We start from the raw sequence: 16,637 nt of genomic DNA, 5'->3' as shown, positions 1-16,637 counted from the left end.
AGCATTTAGTAAAATTTCTAGATGAAGAATTACTATACCACCATCAACTGCATTTCCAAATACCAACGATAAATTGTTAAAAGATGTCTTTTTACAAGAGCATAAAAAATCAAGTATTTAGAAATAAACCTATCAAAAGATATGCAACACCTCTGTATCTATTGAAAGACACTAAATAGACTAAAATAAATGGTGAATTGGAAGACTTGATAGGGCTAAAAATGTCAATTCACTCAAAAACCATTTGCCAATCCAAATCAATACTAATTAAAATTCCCAACAGGTTTAGTTTGTTGCTTTTGGTTTTGAGGTGGTGGTGTTGTTATTGTTGTTGTTTTTAGAATTTGACAAGCCCACTTAAAACTTTATGGAAACTTTAAGGACCAAGAATATCCAGAACACTTAAAAAAAAAAAAAAAGCTGTTGGGGCACCTGGGTGGCTCAGTCAGTTGAGCGTCCGGCTTCAGCTCAGGTCATGATCCCGCGGTCTGTGAGTTCGAGCCCCACGTCGGGCTCTGTGCTGACAGCTCGGAGCCTGGAGGCTGCTTCAGATTCTGTGTTTCCCTCTCTGTCTGCCCCTTCCCCGCTCACGCTCTGTCTCTCTCTGCCTCAGAAATAAATAAACATTTAAAAAAATTTAAAAAAAATAAGCTGAGAGGTCCTGCTGTACCAAATATTAAGACTGATTATAAAGTAAAAAAAATAATAATAAAGACATCCTAATATTGTTAAAGAAATTGACAAATCAGTGGAACACAACTAAGATATGCAATGACTCACACATAAATGAACACTTCATACACGACAGGCATGGTTATTTGAAAAAAAAAAAAAAAAGATGATCTTTTCAGTAAATGGTGCTTCGGAAAACAGAATATTCCTCTGGAAAAAAAGGAAACTGAGCTCTTTCTCTCCAAACACAGAAACCAATTCCAGGTGAATTAAAAACCAATTCTAGGACTACAAGTGTCCCCTTCCTTCCTCTTCCTTATTTTCCTGAATAAGTCCTAGAGTCTTGAGGTAGGGCAAAGCAACACAGGCATCAACAACCTCACACCCACTCCACTCCTTCAGTGTCAGCCCTCTGGCTCAAGCTGTAATCTCTCACCTGGATTATTAAAATAGCATCTTACTGCCCTCCCTGCTTCTGCCCCTGCCTCCTTCCAATCTGTTCTTAACACAGCAGCCAGGGGGATCCTATTAAATGATACATGAGACCATGTCCCTGCTCGAAACTCTGTTATGATTTCCAATCTCAAAATAAATGCGATAGTACTTACTGTGATCCTTAAAGGCTCTTATCTCCTAATACTCTCCCCCTCTATCTCTGTGTGTTCCTTCTCGCTGTTCCTTGAACTCGCCAGGCATGTTTCCACCTCAGGGCTTTTGCACTGACTATTTCCTCTGCCTGAAATGCTATCTCACTATCTGTTTTTTACTCAGAGGCCTCCCTGACCACCTGATTTAAAATTATAGACCTATGCCCACAAAACTTTTAACTTAATTCTTCCTTTATTTTTTTCTCCTTCATGTTTATAGCTATACAGCACATGATACAATTTTACTTATTCATTGTCTTTATTCTCTCAAGAATGAAGCTTCCATAAATTCAGGGCTTTTGTCACAGCTTTAATTTCAATCCCTCGAAAAGTAATTTGCATATAGAGAGTATTCAATCAGTATTTGTTAAATGAAAAAACAAACAAATGAGTGATGACTTTGGAAACTGTTCTCAGATTCTTAGTTCATCTGCTTTCTTTTCATTAGTTAGAACTAGGACAAAAGAAGTACATTAAAACTAACACTAGATGGCGAAATATTACAAGGAAAGTAACCCTAGTCAACCCATCCTTTCCAGAAAAGCCAGTGTTTCCTCTGGCCTCCCCACTTCCCAGGCTGTTGCTGTTGTTTGCTGTAATAATTCAAATTTCACTGATGTATGCCCCACCTGCATAAATGTTATTCTGCATTTCAGTTCTTCCATATGTGCTAGTACAGAACATATCAATACATGTTACCCAGTTCCTCCCCGCCATCCCTTCCAAGCCCCAACCTATCTTCAATTGAAGTCACCACTCACTAAAGCCCTCAGGTTTCCAGAGCTGTAGGGTGGTCTGTGGAGAGAAAGAATCTGTCTCCTCTAGGTTACACTCAGCTAGATTTCACAGATTTTACTCCTACCTCCTCTCTCCCCCTAGAGCCCACATTAGACCCATGGGGTCTATGGGTTAGGGATGGTTTGAATGACAGCTACCAGGGGATTAGTAAGAATCACTGTTTCCCTGAACTACTAATGGCCTCTTACCCGGCCAAGTTTAAGGCTTCTTGACTGCTCACTCCCTAAGGACTGGTTATCCCACAAGGTGACGAGACTCAGTGTTCCTGCCAAGAAGCTGCTGTCACTAATCTGCCCTGCCAGTTCATACCAGGCCAGGGTGACCGACTTGTCCAGGTTGCCAGGGACTTTCCCAGTTTTAGCATAGGAAGTCTCCGGTTCCAGGAAATCCCTCCATCCGGGGTAAACTAGGACAGTTGGTAACTTTACAGACGACAGATCTGTCTGCTCTCCCTTCAAACTCAGATCAGAACTGTCACATGAGTGCAAAATTTTTAGCACACATGTAGATTTTTATTCTCTCTTCCTGTTTCACACAGGGTCATCACCTAGTCTGTCTATTCTGTCTCCTTTGTGTCACCTATATTCATTTTCCCCTCAACGTGCTCACTGTAAAAGTTAGTGGAAAACTACAGTGATCAAGAAGAGACAGGACCACTGAAGATTCAGAGCCTTCAGAAATGAAGCTTTGGTTCACATCACCCAGTATAGGCGCTGTCTCAGAGCAAAGGGAAGATGAAATGAATTAGGGCTTGAGGAAGGAAGTTATAAACATTAACTACAGGCTCATGACCAGATAGAGAAAAGGACTAATATCTGGACATTCTTTTCTTCTTTGCTTAATGTGTGTGTACATATGTGTATGTTTATGTATTTTGGTATATATTAACTAGTTTTTTTTCCCTTCTCATTTCCCATTGTAATTTTAAGAATTAATGGCAGTGGTTAGCTTTACAATTTCATTTTTAGGTTACAGAATATTCAAGAGGGATTCCCACTGAACTTGAGTAATTCACATCATCCAGAGATTAATGTAATGACATTTTGGACCCTTCCTTTTTGGAGAAAAGGTGAGAGGGCCTATTTCTACAAAGGATAGTTGGATCTTGCCAAAGAAATGGCTGGAATTTGTTATTGCTGCCTCAGAAGTTGAAGTATATGTAGGAAGTTGTAAATGGCTATGAAGTAGGCAACATCATGAGCTGTCCCAGTCATTAAACCATTCCCTCTCAGTCCAAACCTACTTTTACGTTCTACTTTGCAATGCCAGGGGTGGGATTATGAGAACTCTGTGTCTATGTTGTCAGTCGACTGGCTGTTCAATTCTGCAAGGCAGGAGGCGGGAAAAGGAAAGCACTCCTTTCCTGACAAGTGGTTAGTGATGATAACACTCAACTTTTGGGGAGGCACTTCTAGAACCAGCCTCAGCATGCCTAATCAAAGACATCAGTGACAGTTAGGCCATGGCCCCTGCCCAGCAGCCTGAGGGCCTCTCCTTGGGGCTTCCTGTTGTCTCCCCAAGCCTAGAGCACAGCTTCATCCTGGAGTTCCTCTCTCTGGGTTAAGCTCAGTATCTCCTTCTTTGCCTTTTCAGTTCTCAAAAACTGCTTAACAAATTTCCTATATTAAATTCTGTTGAAATGCCAAGGTGTGTTTTCTGTTGTCCTGAACGTATCCTGACCAATACAGTCACCCTGCTAAGTAAAGAACCCTAACCACCTGCAGTGCTAGCTAAAAACAAAGGAAATATGAAATAAGTGGTAGAAAAGGGAAATGATAAATATTGACTATGACCTATGACCAGCTAGGACTTTTTACAGCAACAAAGACTATACCATTAAGGCATGTTTTTGTCACGTACATATTAAACAATGATTTGTATGTTTTTCCCCTCCCCTTTACAGTTTTGTATGGAGTATGGGTGGAACTTAATTTACAATTTTGTTCATAGGTCACCAGGCCACAAAAACTCACCTCTGGACTCTCTGGAGAGGAATGAGGATCACCAGTAGATCCTGAACTTGAGAAGGATACGAGGACTAATGGGATTCTGAGCCTCTCTTCTTCTTCGGGAAGAAGGAGAGAGTGTCTTTGTATGACAGGCAGTAGGAGGAAAGTATTAAACAGGAGTAGAAGGTGAACTTAAATGCTAAGTAGTAAAAAGGGTGGGCTATATAGATGCTGAGTCCATTTGCTCTCAAATTCATGTCTGTCCTTCTGGTGCTCTGCAATGTATGACAGGGGTGCTGACTTCTCTCAAATGTGGTGCCCAGGCTCACTATCAGCTGGTTTCTGAAGGACTAGAGGAAAAGGGCAAGAAGGGCTAAGCCAGTCTCTCTTTCTCCCTTTCTCTCCTTTTAAGTTTATTTATTTTGAGACGGCAAGGCTGAGAGAGAGAGACAGAGACAGAGACAGAGAATTCCAAGCAGGCTCCACACTGTCAGTAGAGAGCCCAATACGGGGCTCGAACCCACGAACTGCCAGATCATGACCTGAGCCAAGATCAAGAGTTGGACGCTCAACTGACTGGGCCAGCCAGGCGCCCCTCTCCCTCTCTCTTCTATCTCAGGCACTTCTCTGGCAGGGACTGTAACTCCTTAGGGGCCCCAGTACTCACTAGACAGGTCTTTGAGGTCCTAACCTCCAACAGATGAGCCCCAGCTCCGGGATTCAGTAACACAGCTTTCTCACTTTTGTCTCTCCGGGATACAAGCAGTGGTTCTTCCACTGTTACTAACCTTTGAGTTGCTTCATTTTCTCAGTTAGGTGCTCAGTTCTATAGGGTAGCCATTTCCTTGTATTATATTTTCTCTGTTGTAAATACTAAAACATGGTTGCTATTTTCCTGGTTGTCCCTGACTATTAAAACAGATGACCGCTAATCCCACTCCCATACATTATGATGCTATACATTGTCACGTATAATCCCATCCATTATAATGCCATCAATATTCTGAAACTTTCCCCCTTCTGGGAATTTATATAAAAATATATCTACACACTTACAAAATGAGGTTTGTAAGAGGTGCTTCACTGCAGGATTGTTTGCGAAGCCAAAATTGAGAAACAAACACATCACTTTCTGTAAGGGAACTGGTTCAATAAATACTGGGACGTCTACAGAGCTGTGAAAAAGAACAAGGAAAACCCCTATGAACGAACACAAATTACTCAGTGAAGAGAGCACGGAACAGAAGTCGTGTGTTATCTTTTGTGTAAGAAGAGAAAGAGTAAGAATATAAGTTTGTACTCGCATAGAGAAACACACACACAGAAGTAATACAAGTGGTTACCTACAGTGGGTAGGGGTGAAGGAGAACAAGGTAGACAGAGGTAGGAGGGAGGATTCTTAGTATACACTCTGTGTTGTTTGGCTTTTGAGCCATAGAGTCACATTACCCATAGAAAAAGTAACAGAAACTATAAAAATGCACAAAAAAAAGAAACAAGTGCAACCTAGTCGCTAAATGACAAACAAAACCAATATCAAAATACTTCGTTTAAAGTTGTAGGAAAGTAAAAGATGAACAAAGACTACATACTGTATGATTTCGACTCGATGACATTCCGAAAAAGGCAAAACTATGGAGACAATAAAAAGATCAGTGGTTGTCAAGGGACTGGAGGAGGGATAAACAGGCAGAGCACAGAGGATTTTTAGGGCAGTGAAAATACTTTCTACGATATTATAATGATAGACATATGTCATTACACATTTGTCCAAACCCATGAAATGTACAACACCAAAAGTGAACCCTGAGGCAAACTACAGACTTTGGGTGATTATGGTATGTCAGTATGGGTGCATCCTTGGTAATTAATTGATTGATTGATTGATTGATTAATTAAAATAAAAATGTACCATTCTAGTGATTGGGGGAGGCTATGCATGTGTGGGGGTAGGGAATATGTGGGAAATCTCTGTACCTTCCTCTCAATTGTGCTGTAAACCTAACACTGTTCTAGAAACATAAAGATGAAAGACCAGGGAGAGGAAAAGAAAGACAGCAAAGGACTCCAGTCCTCATTTCTGCTACTGTTAAAGAAGCCATTGTGGGTATTTTAACTCCCTTCCTCTACCCATTCAAGTTTTGGTTGCCCTTGGCTAGCATAAGCCAGTTAAGGTTCTTTGCCAAGTTGAATAACTCAAACTTAGATTCCTGAGGTATCCAAGTCTGTCTTGTTTTTTGTTAGATTTAATAACTGGGCATGTTAAAAGAAGCATTCCATACTCTGCATAAGCCTGGCTTTACAGCAGTAACCCTAATTTACCTTTGATAATCAGGGCCAATCATGCCAACCAACATTAGAAGCCTTACTTCTCTAGCTGTGAACTGAGTTTCTTTCTTCTTCTTCTTCTTTTTTTAATGTTTATTTATTTTTGAGAGAGACAGAGAGACAGAATGCGAACAGAGGAGGGGCAGAGAGACAGGGAGACACGGAATCTGATGCGGGGCTCAAACCCACAAACCGTGAGATCATGACCTGAGCAGAAGTTGGACCCTTAACCAACTGAGCCACCCAGGTGCCCCGAACTGAGTTTCGTGACGGATCACAGTGTTTCATGAAATGCAACAATGATACCAAAAAAAGCATTCAGTGATTTCATGGATTATATTAATGGTAGAATTATAACAAATAGAAATGGCAAATCCAAAGAGATTAAATGTCAATTTTGATGATTAAAAAATGTTTCCCCCAAGGCTTCCAGATAAAGATGGAAGATTGAACATACTAATTCAATTTCACTTCCTCTGAAAGCTCACTAAAACTACCGTAAAGGGATTTTTTTTAAAGCCCATAAAACCGTAAATACAAAGAGGAGAGGAGACAATAGCAACAAAATTTTGGAAGCCGGGATGCAGACAAGCGACTTGGGATATAGTGCAGAAAGCCAAGAACTGAACTGAAATGCATCACAGAATCTTCCAAAGCTTTGCTCAGGAACAGAGTGGACTTTTGGAAGTGGGAGGTAAAAAGGGATATTAGATAAGAGTTGATAGAATGCAGTTTTAAAATACACCCCCCCCCCCCCGCCCCGACCTCGAGTGTGAACTGGATTTAGTGACTCTCTTCTAAAGAACAGTGCATGGAAAGAGAAACAGTAAGTAGAGGAACCTGAGATACTACCCCAGCCAAACGCTTAAGGTTAACATCACCAATCCTAAGTCATATTGATGCCATGTACCCCTAATATGATGCAGTGAAAAGGGCAGTTTGTCTGTGTGGGAGTCTTCCCCCAAATCCGTATTCCCGATGTAGCCACAGCAAACCCAACCAGCAGGCAAACCCAAACTGAGGGACAGCCCACAAAATACCTGACCAGCACTCTTTGAAACTGTTATGGTCAGGAAAGATCAAACAATGGCCACAGAATGGAGACGAATGGAACACGATGACTGAATGCAATCTGATATCCTGAAACAGAAAAAGGGCATCATGGAAAAACGGGTGAAATCCAAATAAAGTCTGTGGTTTAGTTAACACTATTATCCTCACGTTAATTTCTGTTTTGGTAAGTGCAGCTTGATCATAAGAGACGTTAACATGAGAAGCCCTGGGAACAATATACAGGAACTCCATACTGTCTTTGCAACTTTTTTGTAAATCTAAAATTATTTCCAAATAAAAAGATTTTAAAATACAAAAATCAGGAAATGAGATAGAGCTCGCATTCCCTTCCTGCACTGGTAACTACTCCCGCAGAAGACTAGAACTGGTGAATGGAGAAGGACAGAACAGCTGTGGGAAGAAGTATCCTACTAGAAAACAGGAGTATGACCTAAGTATGTGCATACTTTTTAAAGATTTTTTTTAATTTTTAATTTTATTTATTTATTTTAAAGATTAAAAAAATTTTTTTTAATGTTTATTTCTGAGACAGAGAGAGACAGAGCATGAGTGGGGGAGGGGCAGAGAGAGAGAGAGAGAGAGAATGAGAGAGAGAGACACAGAATCTGAAGCAGGCTCCAGGTTCCGAGCTGTCAGCACAGACCCTGACGCAGGGCTCGAACTCACAAACCATGTGATCACGACCTGAGCCGAAGTCGGTCAATCAACTGACTGAGCCACCCAGGTGCCCCTAAGTATGTGCATACTTAATGCTAAGACCCAATATGCCTTAGAACCAGGCATCGGAGCCCTACAGGGTGGAGGCCCTACATATCAAAGAGAGAGGGAGAGAGAGAGGGAGCAAACACTGATGAAGGAATACATGGGTACCGTTATCACTCAACACCCAGCACTCAGTGCTGGCACAGTGCAATCTATAACCTTAGATATTTCATTTTGTGACACTAACTCCATTTAGGCTCAGGGAGATGCTTCTCCACTTCTCTTGCTCTTATCTTCCTTTCTGCTCAAAATAAAAGATGACTGTCCCTGAATGCAATGTAGGTGTGTGGGCTGTGCTTCTGCTGTCAGAGACACACTTTGCTACAGAGAGAGTTTGCACAGCAGAAGCACTTTGGTAAAAGAAAATACGAATTATCTAGTATGACAAATCCTTCCTCTCTGAGAGCATGAATGAAACAGATACTTGAATATTAAAGTCTCAGAGGGTGGAATATCCTTTTTTTTTTAAATCTCATTTTGGATTCCATTTGGAGAATTCTAATAGAATTCTAATAGCGTTCTAATAGAATGCTAATTAGCATACTATTCAACACTGTTACACAGCTGAGAAACATTTTGTAATTTTAAATAATACTACATAATTCATATTATTCTTAAATCTGTGCATATGTCTAGAAGTAATATGTGGGAAGCAAGTATTCATACTTTATACTGATGGATACTAATTCTAGAATTGTAATTAGTTTTACTTTTTTTTTTCATTTTAGTGATCTATATACCCCACGTCGGGCTCAAAGTCATGACCCTGAGATGAACAGTTGCATGCTCTTCTGACTGAGCCAGCCAGGCGCCCCAAGAATTAGTTTTACTTTTATAAAATGTTTAATATGATTTAATTAAAATGTCAAAATATTAAATTGAAAATTCCAGCTTTAAAAAACATTGTATTTAAAATTTATATATTTGTTGATTATAATCAGAATCTTATCTTTTAGTTTTAATAGATTATCTTGAATGTTTTAAAAGAAAAATTAGTAAGGTCTACCATAACTCAAGAAAGGTCTAATATAGCATTATTGTCAATAAATCAAATTTTATGTGAAGTTTCAGGGTAACATTTTGCAGAAATTAAGAAAAACAAAATTTATAGAAAAGAACATAATGATTTATTCATTTGGCAAGCCTTTACTACTTATCCAAACATCACTAACACAGACATGTGCAATAAAAATTAAAATTCAGTTGTCTAATAATTCACAGGCATCATTATCTCAAAAACCACAGCTTGAGATAATTTTGTTTTGTTGTAAAGGTATATATGTCAAGTCTAGAGAAGAAAAGAGATTTTATTTAGTAGTTTGATTTACAGCTTTTGAACATTTAGACATGTGGTCTGTAGGTCTCCATTAGTATTTACCCTGGGACACATAAAATTATACTGAAAGGCAATTTAAATCAGTAACTGGCACAAAGAAACACAAGAAAAAAAATTTAAATGAGCAATTTTTAACCTCAGGAAAAGCACAAAATAAGAACTATGATCATAATATATTATGATGCTTGACTCTGCATAATATTTGCATAGGTGTCGTGTAAATACTGAATACTGACTCAATCAGAAGTTATGTTGAAAGGATACAGAAGGGAAGCAGAGAGGATGGCAGGATGAGAGATGACCCTCAGCTATCATAAAGGAAGTCATTACATAAGATCTAAAATTACTGCTCTCCACTCCCCACGCTGGAAGAGATCCACCGTAACATATTTGCCAACAGAGAACTGGCGAGGTGCCTGGAGGTGTAATGCTAAGTCCAGAAGTCCGAACTGGTCGCTGTTGCTGGCCACCTGAGCCCTCAGCCATTGCATGGACCAGGGCAGCCTTGAAGACAGAAAGTCCAAGTTGTTGAAGCCCATGCAGAGCCTCTACCACCGACACCATGGCCACTGTGTTGACAAGTCCCTTCAGCAAGCACCGGGCTGGCTGGAGACAAAAGAGAACCTGCATTTACAGAGTGAGCCATCTTGAATGTCTTAGTATCAAGAACCTCTTCTGCAGTGGAGAATTTCTGCTGAGCATTTCATGAAAGTGAGAGGCACTAGAGGGAGGCATCTAGGGAGGCTTTGCTTTTTATCTATTTTCTTATTCATATCTTATGGATTCTTATTTTTAAAATTCTCTTTATTTTGTTTTAATTTTTAGCAATATAAAATAGTCACACATAGCTCCTACAATCAAAAATAAACTTTCATAAACTCACTATGGTAAGATTCCCCTGAGATTTGATCCTCGCATTTACGTTGCTATGTGATGACCATGCCCTCTACTTGTTCCTCTGTGTCATAGGACTCTGCCACCCCTACTGAGATTATGTGGCCCTATCCATCAGCATTCTCAGCCTAGAAAGGGCAGCCAGTCAAGTGCTTTTTAAAGATTCTGATACTTCCTTCACTAATCCATTCCTTGTGGCAAAATTAAACTGAGAGTCTTCTCGAATACATTAGGGCACCTCTGAGGGGTCCAGGGACAGATTGCACGACAGATCTAAACCCACACTGCTATCCCCTAAAATTTTTTATCCCTTCTTTTGGCCCAATTATTCCCAGCTTTTCAGTGTTGTGGGGATTAACCAGCTCAGTACACTGTTAGGACTATAGCTGGCTACCCAGGCAACCACAGTGTCAAGTGTGAGCTTATCGATTAATTTGGCTTCATCTAAAAATTCCATTTCCATTTTCTTGGTCAAGAACCCTCAAATCCATCCCTGCAAATATTCTCCATATTTTCATGGCATAAGTGAGCATCCTCCTATAATTTTTGTGGATGTAACACTCAACTATGGATGTGCCACAATTGAGAACTGTTTTAGATAAACCTAGGAGTTTGGGGGTTCTCTAAGCCTTGGTTTCTGTCATATATCACTATTCCATTTGTCAAGACCCCTCTCTTCCCCAAGCGGGTTTAACCCAACATTCATATAAAATACTTGGCAAAGTATGTGAATTCATGTACTAACATAATTTACTAAACCATGGAATCAATCTCTGAATTTGGTTTTCAGATACCTCTGAAAACCCTATGACCGTACGAGATTTTTTTCAACACTATCTCATAAAGTTCTGACAGTCATTCCACTAAGGCAATATTTTTGCCAGCTGAGTACGTCACCTGCTTGCTTTATATCATCCCACGTCATTAAAGTTCATGGTTCAATCACTCCTCTCCCCTTTTAAATTGCTCTATGGCAAAAGTCATCTGGTTCCCCAGAACTTCCTCCTCAGTGAGTACACAGTCCAATACCACACAAGATAACTTGATTAGCTATTTTGTCATTTCATAGTATGAAATGCCACTTTACCATCATGAAATATGAAAGGAAGTCTCTGCCTCTTGCCTGATCTCTATGTAATTACTATTTCCCTGAAGACATGTTACTTGCAGTCCACTGTCTGGAACCATTAGACAGTAAGCTCCATGGAGGAACCATGTCTGTTTTCACTGTATCCCCAGGACTTAGGCTATTCTTGACACATAGTAGGCATCTAGTTAATATTTACTGAGCAAATTAATAAAGCCAAATTTCAATGCCTCTAAGACACTTCATTATAGTGCTTATTACATGTTTTTCTTCATCTGTTTTTCCTTGACTGAGTCATTCAGGACAGAAACCTATCTTGATCTCAGGTTTGTAGGTTCGAGCCCCACGCTGAATGTAGAGATTACTTTTAAAAAAGACAGAAACCCAGTAACAAAGGCACTTAGTTAACTTGTAACCAAGGTATAGGAAAGAACTCAAACAACTCCTACAGTAAAACCAACATCCCCACTACCATCATCAAGGGTGAAATAACTGAGAGCTTGAAAACACACAGGCTTATATGCATAGGAATGTAAGGCTGTGGAAAAGCTGGAACAGCTTAGGTTGCTAACACATGTAGAACCGGTCTTCCAGGAGATAAACAAACTGCGTTCACCCCTCCCCTCCCCAAAAACGCCCTTTTTGGAAACTGCTTATATAACTTTATACATCATTATAATAAAAGAAATATCTTCAAATTTAAACTAATTAGGTGTGAGTGGGTATTTTTCACAAAAATAATAATTATATCTGAAAATGTTAGGAGGTTGGCTATTAATAATCCATAGACTTGTTAGGGCAAATCAATTCAATGAAATTTCAATTCGATGAATTTTTCGAATATCAGAGACTCTCCGGGAGAGGAATGTAGGTAATTCTGGTGCAAAGAGAGCTTTGGAGGCAGAAAACATGCTTGGCTGGATCGGGGCAATGTGATGATTAGGGTAAGTTAGCACCACTGCACTATGAAGTAGAGGAAAAGCGGGGAAGAGCAGGGACAGGATGTCAAGGACAAAATGGCCCACTTTGCAAACTGCCTAGGGTTGCTTCAAAACTTAGAATAAAACATCCTTTTCTCTTGTTTCCACACCTCACCCCCTGCTCTCCAGTTAGTGCTATGGTTCATCTGTTTCTAAATTAAGGTTTACAGGAAGGACTCAGAGAGAAGGCGTCTTTCAAACAGGAACTCTGCTGAATACAACTACCACACTGCTCCCTTTCCTTGTGGTCACAAAACTGTGCACACCCAATGCTCTGACTGATACTGCTGAGGCAACAACGAACTTGCTGCCACTTTGGAAGGTCTAGAATGCTCAGAAAAATCTTGTGATGATTTCAACACTTGAATAAATTACCTTTTAATAGAGCTAGGAATGGTTCAGTGAGTGCCTATGGAACATGAAATGGATTAGCCTCACTCAAGGGGGAAGAAAATCACTGACACGACCGAACACTTTTATTACTTCTTGTATTGCCACTCTATAAAAATATGGTAGCTTTTACAATTAAAAAAGGTAAAAGTTCAACTACACTGCATTATAATCACTTTGTTGAATTCTAAGAATAATTTAAATTCATTGCTTTTTGAGGAAATTTGTGTAAAATTACCCCTTAATTTTATGACATGCAAATTACAATGCAGATTGTTTGCCATGATTCAGTGCATGGCTTGCCTTTTTATTTTCCTTGTGGTGTATGCACATTTGGTTAATAAATAGTAAAAACAGAACTAAACACAGAAATAATTCTCAACTGCTTCTCTTCCGGTAGAAAAAGTCTCCTTTTCTCCATCAAGAAACCAATGTTTAGAGGAAATGTGCAGTAACAAAAATAGTTACTTTGTTCTTATATTAAAAAAAAAAAAAAGCTAAAAGGGAAAGGGAAAAAAAGCAATCATTATTTCCTTAATTGCTCTATATGGTTTGGCTAACTTGTAGTAACCACAACTCCTACGTTCAGTACAGATTAAAATTAAACTTCGTATTTAGACCATTTTAACTTTTCAGGGGATGTAAATTCTATCAGGAACAAAATGTGGATTTATCTTTACTTGAATCTGAGGGTCTACCATAAAAAACCACAAGGCAGTGAGTAGAAGACTTGAAGAAATGGAGAGATGCATCCTATTTGTGATCACAGAACTGACTCCTCAACCATTGTAGCTCCCCTGGCTCCCTCATCGAGTCAACTAGTATCTTCAAATTTCTTTCAACCTGAGCCACTTGCCATCACCGTATATCACTTTCCAACTCCCGACGTCACATTCTCCTTTGAGTTTCCTTTGCCTGAAAAGGATCCTTTCTTCAGTGTGATCTCTTCTTGGTAAGACGCAGCGCTTCTTCTCCGATCACACCAGCCCGACCCGTCTCTGCCACAGATTCTGCCTCTTCACGCGCGTTAAGAGCTCCAGTCTCTGCTTCATGGATGCTCTACAGAAAAATCCTCTTGGTTACCCTCTGGTTGGCACTATTTTGCTCCTCTGCTGGTGACCTTCCCTGCCGTTGCTAATGAACAAAACAGTGGCGTGCTGCCAAGCACACTGACGGCACTACAGCCACTGGGACTCACCAACTGGGACCGGTGCTCACGGAACCACCGCCGTCTGTGCCGTGGGTCCTGTCCTTTGACACTTCCAAAGCCTTGCCACTAATGCTACTGACTTCTGTTTTCAGTGATACAGCCACTATCATTTCTACACCATTTTTCGCTGCAGCTCACCATGGTTTACCATTCTGAGTCTGACAGTTGGGCGTAGAACTATATGCATACGCTTCTGCTATACTCAAATCATCTGTCTACTACAGTGCTGGCTGAGTGTTCTTAAATCAAATATAGGCTCCTGAAAAATCTTCCTTATTTTAAAGAAGCAAGCATTTACTCTGCCTTTTTAGGAAAAACTTAATTCATCTCCAGTTGATAAAGGAAAGCTCTTCTTTATTGAAGAATGCTAGATAATAAACATACACGGAATAATAAAATCAGAAAATCACTGTTTGGCAAACCCTGCCCCTCAATAAAATAATTGATTCAGGCAACAATTACCAGTGGATATCAAAAAATTAGCAAATAAAACAAATATAGCAAAATGCTAGTGCTGGTTGAATTAAGTAGTGGGTTAATGCATTCAACCTTCCATATGATTGAACTTTTTTCAATAAAAAGTTGGGGCAGGAGTAAAGTCTCCCTTGATTTATTATGAGGTAGGTCTTTTTCAATGAGGATTGGTATTCCCTTACGTACACGAAACGCTGGAGTCATCTAGGCTTGCCCAAGATACATGGACTTCCGCGGTGAACACAGTTAAGCCTGAGCTGAGAACCTTGCGGGATTGACTTGTAATTTTTGTCCTGATGCCTTCTTCTTTCCACTCCTTTCAACTCTGTCTCAGAGCTGTTTTCACCTCCCATCTGTTTTAAGAGTAACCCCTGAAAATGAATATGAGTTTACAACTGCATAGTCACAACAGGGAGCAAACCAGAACCATCTGGGAAGGTTTCTCAAAAGACACGCATCCAGAGTTTGACTCTTCGATATTTCAATTCACTAGTCCTTGGGTGGGGCCTCTCTAAGAGAGGCATTTTTTGGAAACTATATTTAGGCTTTTACCGAAGAATTTACACACAGAAGAAGAGATGGGGGCAGGTTTAGAAATGGAAAAGATCAGTATCAAATCAGGAAGCTAAAAAGTTCAAATTATTGGTATAGTAGTCATTAATGCTGCTCACTGATGTCTAGTTCTCCTCTTCCCTGAACCCAGAAAACTATACTTTCCCCTGTCCATTTAAAGTTAGTTCCGGCCATGATACTGGCTTGGCCAATGAAACAGAAGCAGCAGTGGCATGTGTCACTTCCAAGCAGACGTCTTCAAGAGACAGGGCACAAATCGCTACATAACCTTTTCCCTGGCTTGGTGATGGTGGAGACACGTCAAGACGGAGCCTCCGTCTGCCAAGATCCTTAGGGGACTATGACAAAAAGCCCCTGTCATCTCAGGTAGGACATGAAATGGGAATAAGAAATAATTTTTACGATAAATCATTAAAATATGAAAGTTGTTCAGGACACCTGGCTGGCTCAGTTGGTAGAGCATGTGACTAATGATCTTAGGGTCATGAGTTGAAGCCCCATGTTGGGCGTAGAATTTATGTAAAAATGAATGAAGGAATAAATAAATAAAATGTGAAGATATTTTTTTAAATATATGAAACTTGTTTATTAATGCAACATAATCTACTCCATCCTGACTTATAAACTGGCAAATCTTTTTTTTTTTTTTTTCACAGAATCTAAGCAACTGAAAGAGAATGAGTTCCATCTCTAAACATTTACAGAAATGGTGTTAAATTGAGGGAAATGAGGGAGCTTTAGGGTCAGAGAGACCTAAGTTTAAACCTGTGGTGTCACTTTTTTGTTCTAATAATAAAATCGATGCATGCCTGTGTAACATACAATTCCCTTAATAACTGCTAACACTTTTGAAGTACTTACTATATACCAGACACTGAGCTGAGACTACCACATGGATTATTTTATTTCCATTCTACAGATGAGAAACATGAAATTTAAAGAAGTTAAGTAAGTTGTCCAAGATCACAGAGCTAGGAAATGGTAGAGTAAGAAATCTAATGCAGGCAATAGAGCCACAAAGCCTGTGCTCTTAACCACTACTCATACTGCTCCCCCATGTGACTTTGACCAAGTTACTTGACTTCTTTCATTCTCAGTTTCCTCCGTTTAGAATGGGTTGAGAGCTACTAGGCAGTGTTTTCATAAGGATTAAAGGAGATAATTGGGTAAAGCAATTAACATGATTCCTGGCATATAGCAGGTATTTAAAATATGATAGCTATTATTTTTTAGTAGCAAATATGCCACTCCTTGGCCTCTTCTATAAACGAACACTAGTCAACATGGAAAAAAAATATTTGTCATGACCTACGTGAATTCAGTACTGAACAAAGATAGGTAACACAGATACAATAATCAACTTCTACATTACTATCCTTGCATTACTTAACGGCCAATATTGAAATGACCATTGCTGACTTCTTAAAATAGGTTTTTAAAAATAAAGATACAGTGTACTAACA

At 39.6% G+C, this 16,637-nt stretch overlaps 1 long non-coding RNA gene across 2 annotated transcripts in view; it reads right to left on the bottom strand.

The window, feature by feature from the left end:
- Positions 1-568: 568 nt before the first annotated feature.
- LOC102964865 overlaps positions 569-16,637 on the bottom strand; it is a 28,412-nt gene continuing 12,343 nt past the window's right edge. Inside the window, exons 4-6 of one of the 2 annotated variants that reach the window (XR_006210348.1) lie at positions 7,435-7,534; positions 5,123-5,241; positions 569-604 (exon numbers count right to left, since the gene is read on the bottom strand). This is a non-coding gene — a long non-coding RNA (uncharacterized LOC102964865). Of the gene's footprint in view, positions 605-5,122; positions 5,242-7,434; positions 7,535-9,360; positions 10,173-16,637 lie in introns of those variants that run through there. The other variant, XR_006210349.1, reaches the window with a different exon arrangement.

The sequence above is a fragment of the Panthera tigris genome, chromosome D4 (assembly GCF_018350195.1).
Source record: "Panthera tigris isolate Pti1 chromosome D4, P.tigris_Pti1_mat1.1, whole genome shotgun sequence".
In the NCBI taxonomy this organism is placed as follows: domain Eukaryota; kingdom Metazoa; phylum Chordata; class Mammalia; order Carnivora; family Felidae; genus Panthera; species Panthera tigris.
This window is presented reverse-complemented; position numbering and strand designations above follow the sequence as displayed.